Source organism: Salvelinus alpinus, chromosome 2, assembly GCF_045679555.1.
Source record: "Salvelinus alpinus chromosome 2, SLU_Salpinus.1, whole genome shotgun sequence".
Taxonomy (NCBI): Eukaryota; Metazoa; Chordata; class Actinopteri; order Salmoniformes; family Salmonidae; genus Salvelinus; species Salvelinus alpinus.
The window spans coordinates 46540789-46546788 of record NC_092087.1 but is presented as its reverse complement, the minus strand read 5'-3'; the positions used below and the strand labels follow the sequence as shown (position 1 = coordinate 46546788).

At 44.8% G+C, this 6000-nt stretch overlaps 1 protein-coding gene across 2 annotated transcripts in view; it reads left to right on the top strand.

Moving 5' to 3' along the window:
- The first annotated feature begins 1406 nt into the window (after positions 1–1406).
- Positions 1407–6000, top strand: part of LOC139563190 (contactin-2-like) — a 101733-nt gene continuing 97139 nt past the window's right edge. For both annotated transcript variants that reach the window (XM_071381554.1, XM_071381564.1), the window contains exon 1: positions 1407–1638. The gene's annotated coding sequence lies outside the window, so the exon portion shown is untranslated. The remainder of the gene's footprint in view (positions 1639–6000) is intronic.

Sequence of the window (6000 nt, the reverse complement as noted above, 5' to 3'; positions counted from 1 at the left end):
TACTTCTGCATTTAATTGTCAATAAATGTGAAAACATTTCTAAAAACATGTTTTCACTTTGTCATCATGCAGTATTGTGTGTCGATGGGTGAAAAAATAAATACATTTTGAATTCAGACTGTAACAACAAAATGTGTAATAGGTCAAGGGGTATGAATACTTTCCAAATGCACTTATTCATATTGTGCGTTTTCTTTTGTCATTAGTACTGTGAGTGTCAGCGCCATATGTGGCCTATTGGCTATGAGCAGGGAGCTCAGGTGTGGGTTGATGAGACCTGGGTGTAATAACGTCTGAGGAAATCATTAAGGAAAGCACTCGAGTACCCTGTGCGACAGGCAGGTCCCGCTCCTTGATGAGATTGTGTGCATATTGTGGCATGAGATGTTCATTAGTGAGGTGTGAAATGAGGGATGGGAGCATGTTTGGAGCCCACACGTTTGGAGATATAGGGAGGGGGAGAAAAAGGCAGAGAAGGGAGGGAGGGGGAGTCACCAAGGCTACTATTCTAAAATGAGTAGCTCCTGTGTCAGCCTGGTCTCATAGACCAGACATAACATAGTAAATGTATATCCAGGATATTCAAATTAGTATGATATGTTATGTTTGGTATGGTTACATGACACAGAAGGTTACTTAAAGCAAAAATGAAAGGAGGGTAGTTGGTCAGGGTGGATGGGTGGGCATATATAGCGAGAACATCAAGTACCCAAAGATTGCGTGTTTGAAACTCATCACGGAAAACTTTAGCATTTTATCAACTTTGCAACTACTTACTACTTTTTAGCTACTTTGCAACTACTTTGCATGTTAGCTAACCCTTCCCCTAACCCTTTAACCTAACTCCTAACCCTTAACCCTAACAATAACAGGGGCTGCAGCTTGACTCAATTGCGAAGGACAGAACCTCTAGCCTAGCTAACATTAGCCACATCAAATTGGAATTTGTAACATATCTTTTGTATTGAAAATGTGTAACATATTGTATGAATTGCAATTTGTAACATATCATACAATTCTTAACATATCATACAAAATGGATGATGGACATCCACAAATGAATGCTTACCATATGAAACATGATATCATACTAAATAGAGAGATACAGATTTAGATGTTCCATGTTATGTCTAATCCTGTGTCCAGGTTGACTGTGTAGGAGAGGCAGGCAACAAAGGCGAGTGAGATGCACAGGCGGCTGCTGTTTTGTTTTTCTTAGTTTCATTTTAAAGGAGGAGAAGAGAACAGAAGGTGAGAGAGGAGGAGGAGGAAGGTGGGCAGGGAGTACAAGCAGCGAAAGAAAAGCGGCTGCTTTTCGAGAGAGAGCATCCTTATAGGACAGGGGCTGCAATTTGACTAAAGTGCTTAGTGCAGAAGGGGGAGACAGGAAAAACGAGTGAGCAACGACAAAAGAAGAGCGAGGGTGGGAGGGGCAACAAAGATCTGTCAGATGAGGCTTGAGACGCTTCTATTTTCTGTGTGGTCTCCTTTATTACAGGGCGTTCTGAACGGGCAGCATCAGTGTGTCTCTTGCGCATGATCAGCTGTCTACACATCCCTTCTGCCGGGAGTCAACACATATCTCAGCATCTCTCCGCCAGAGACAGAAAGAAAAACACCTCTCCTCCGCTAATTGAGGTAGGTACACGCGCATTTGCATTTCCTTGTCGCACTATCAGATAAGATGTCTGTTTTCTGACCTGTAAAGATTTGTGCAGTTTAAAGGTTGTCATTACCCATCGTTAAGGGTTTCAAAAAGCATGATGTTGCTAGAGCAGTTGTCGGGGTTCGACTGTTATGAAAGGGTTCCCATTTTCCGTTTTCATTTCATTAGACGCAACTGTGCATGGGATAGAGATACGCACTTATACCCTATTTAGCATGAGGGGCTAAATGTTTCATCTTGTTTTGGAACACATTAGGTTTTGGGACACATTATGGATTATTCCCATAGTTTGCAGGATGAAATAGGGGCATCCCATCGGGCAAAGACGTCAATTCAATGGATATTCCACGATGGTAGAACGTAATTTAATTCAACCAGTGTATGTCCAGTGGGATGGTTCATGCTCCATTGACAGACCCCTGATTGGTAAAAAGTAAAACGGTAGGTTGTGTTTCGGGTCTGTTACACCTAAAGTGATAGGCAGCCCAGCTTAGTGGTACAGGGGTAGAGAAACCCCACGGCTGCTCCCGGGGCGCTATACCGTCAGCCCTACCATCATCATGCGCCGCTGATGAGCACGTTTGGCGGGCAGGTGCGTATGGCTGGTATACCGCGCACAGTGTCTTGCGCGTGCGTGCGTGGGTACACACACACACACACACACACATTAATATGAACGCACTCATGCATAAATGTCCATCTGACAGTGATGTTTACCTTTAAAGGTCTGCTGAGCAAGAGTAGGAAAGGGCACTTGCAATTTATTGATACATATCAAATTACTAATATAATAGTGAAGAACATACAGCATTCAGAAGATACGCATATCTCGCTGTCTTTCTCTCAGATGTTAAAGCACCACTCCAGACAGTTCATGTTGTATGTTAATATTACCCTTTTTACATAAAAGCCTATTCAGCTTTCTATTTATCTGGAGCGACAGCACAGTCAGTGCATGAAAAGTCTCCATACCATCAACAGAACGCCTCTAAAGTAAGTGTTAATAACATGCATAGTACTGTGAATTGATGAAATAGAAACACACAAGTGGGGAGTGGAGGGTGAAGGTGTGTGTTTTTGCTTTTTTGATCTGGTCTATTTGGCAAGGCAACACTGTAGCATTGTTGAGCGCAGAAATTGGGAAGGCTGAGAGGCAAGGATAGCGGGATAGAGATGGTAGAGATGGGCCTCTCTCTATCACTCAGAATAACCGTAATCTAGTCATTGTACACCTGTTAAAGTGTTGTATTTTGGTGAGGAGAATGCCCTGGTTATCCTCCAGTTGAGATGTTAGCTACAGAGTGAATATATTTAGCCTTGAGGAGCTCGCTAGTCTTTTTCTCTGTGTTGCTGTAGCAGCAGGGTCCTCCTCCCATGTGAAAGCCAGCAAGGTCACCGTATGTTGTATCACTACCACCTGAATAACGATCAGGGTGAGGCCTGGGAGTGGCCCACACTGTGTGGCCAGCCGCTGTGCACATTCCCTTTCTTCTTATTTTGCTGATGATATGCTGGGGTTCCTCTCACTTTCAACTTGACAAGGTTAGCCTTTCGCGGATATTCCTTTGGCTGGAGTGTCTGTCTTTCCCCCATTGCCTGTGTCTGTGTGTCTCAGTGACCAACCTCCAGCTCTAAGACTCCTTCTGCTCCCTATAACGAGGGGCAGACCACAGGGGTCAATCCTCCCTCAGTGTGTGTGTGTGTGTGTGTGTGTGTGTGTGTGTGTGTGTGTGTGTGTGTGTGTGTGTGTGTGTGTGTGTGTGTGTGTGTATGTGTGTACACATGTGTGTGTGTGTTTGGGCATGCACATACAGTACCAGTCAAAAGTTTGGACACACCTACTCATTCAAGGTTTTTCTTAATTTTACTATTTTCTACATTGTAGAATAATAGTGAAGACATCAAAACGATGAAATAACACTTATGGAATTATGTAGTAACCCAAAAAGTTTCAAACAAATCAAAAAAAAAATATATATTTGAGATTTTTCAAAGTAGCCACCCTTTGCCTTGATGAAAGCTTTGCACACTCTTGGCATTCTCTCAACCAGTTTCACCTGGAATGCTTTTCCAACAGTCTTGAAGGAGTTCCCACATATGCTGAGCACTTGTTGATCGCTTTCCCTTCACTCTGCGTTCCAACTCATCCCAAACCATCTCAATTGGGTTGAGGTTGTGTGATTGTGGAGGCCAGGTCATCTGATGCAGCAATCCATCACACTCATTCTTGGTCAAATAACCCTTACACAGCATGGAGGTGTGTTGGGTCAAAATAAATGATAGTCCCACTAAGCGCAAACCAGATGGGATGGCTTATCGCTGCAGAATGTTGTGGTAGCCATACTGGTTAAGTGTGCCTTAATTTCTAAATAAATCAATGACAGTGTCACCAGCAATGCACCCACACACCATCACACCTCCTCCTCCATGCTTCTCGGTGGGAACCACACATGCTGAAATCATCCGTTCACCTACTTTGCATCTCACAAAAACACGGCGGTTGGAACCAAAAATCACAAATTTGGACTCATCAGACCAAAGGACAGATTTCCACCGATCTAATGTCCATTGCTCGTGTTTCTTTGCCCAACTAAGTCTCTTCTTATTGTTGTCCTTTAGTAGTGGTTTCTTTGCAGCAATTTGGTCATGAAAGCCTGATTCATGCAGTCTCCTCTGAAACGTTGATGTTGAGATGTGTCTGTTACTTGACTTGAACTCTGTGAAACATTTATTTGGGCTGCAATTTCTGAGGCTGGCAACCGTAATGCACTTATCCTCTGCAGCGGAGGTAACTCTGGGTCTTCCTTTCCTGTGGCGGTCTTCATGTGAGCCAGTTTCATCATAGCGCTTGATGGCTTTTGCAACTGCACTTGAAGAAACTTTCAAAATTCTTGACCTGGCCTTCTGTCATCATGAAGTGCTTTGAGAGACTAGTCAAGGATCATATCACCTGTACCTTACCTGTCACCCTAGATCCAATTCAATTTGCTTACTGCCCCAATAGGTCCACAGACGATGCAATCGCCATCTCACTGCACACTGACCTATCCCATCTGGACAAGAGGAATATCTATGTAAGAATGCTGTTCATTGACTACATTGTCAACACCTGCTGTCTTTAACTCTGAATGCTCGGCTATAAAAAATCTACTGACATTTACTCCTGAGGTGCTGACCTGTTGCACCCTTTACAACCACTGCAATTATTATTATTATTTGACCCTGCTGGTCATCTATGAACATTTGAACATCTTGGCCATGTACTGTTATAATCTCAACCCGACACAGCCAGAAGAGGACTGGCCACCCCTCAGAGCCTGGTTACTCTCTAGGTTTCTTCCTAGGTTCCTGCCTTCCTAGGTTCCTGCCTGAGTTTTTCCTAGCCACAGTGCTTCTACATCTGCATTGCTTGCTGTTTGGGGTTTTAGGCTGTGTTTCTGTATAGCACTTTGACATCGGCTATTGTAAAAATGGCTTTATAAATACAATTGATTGATTAATTGAATACAGCTCAGCATTCAACACCATAGTACCCTCCAAGCTCATCATTAAGCTTGAGGCCCTGGGACTCGACCCCGCCCTGTACAATTGGGTCCTGGTCTTCCCGACAGGCCGTCCCCAGGTGGTGAAGGTAGGAAACAACATCTCCACTTCGCTGATCCTCAACACTGGAGCCCCACAAGGGTGCGTGTTCAGCCCCCTCCTGTACTCCCTGTTCACCCATGACTACGTGGCCACACACACCTCCAACTCAATCATCAAGTTTGCAGATGACACAACAGTAGTACGCTTGATTACCAACAATGACGAGACAGCCTACAGGGAGGAGGTGAGGGCTCTCGGAGTGTGGTGTCAGGAAAATAACCTCTCACTCAACTGGACAGCAGTGGAGAAGGTGGAAAGTTCCTCGGCGTACATATCACTGACAAACTGAAATGGTCCACCCACACAGACAGTGTGGTGAAGAAGGCGCAATGGCGCCTCTTCAACCTCAGGAGGCTGAAGAAATTTGGCTTGGCACCTAAAACCCTCACAAACTTTTACAGATGCACAATTGAGAGCATCCTGTTGTGCTGTATCACCGCCTGGTACAGCAAATGCACCACCCACAACCGCAGGGCTCTCCAGAGGGTGGTGCGGTCTGCACAACGCATCACCGGAAGCAAACTACCTGCCCTCCAAGACACCTACAGCACCCGATGTCACAGGAAGGCCAAAAAGATCATCAAGGACAACAACCATCCGAGCCACTGCCTGTTCACCCCGCTATCATCCAGAAGGCGAGGTCAGTACAGGTGCATCAAAGCTGGAACCGAGAGACTGAAAAACAGCTT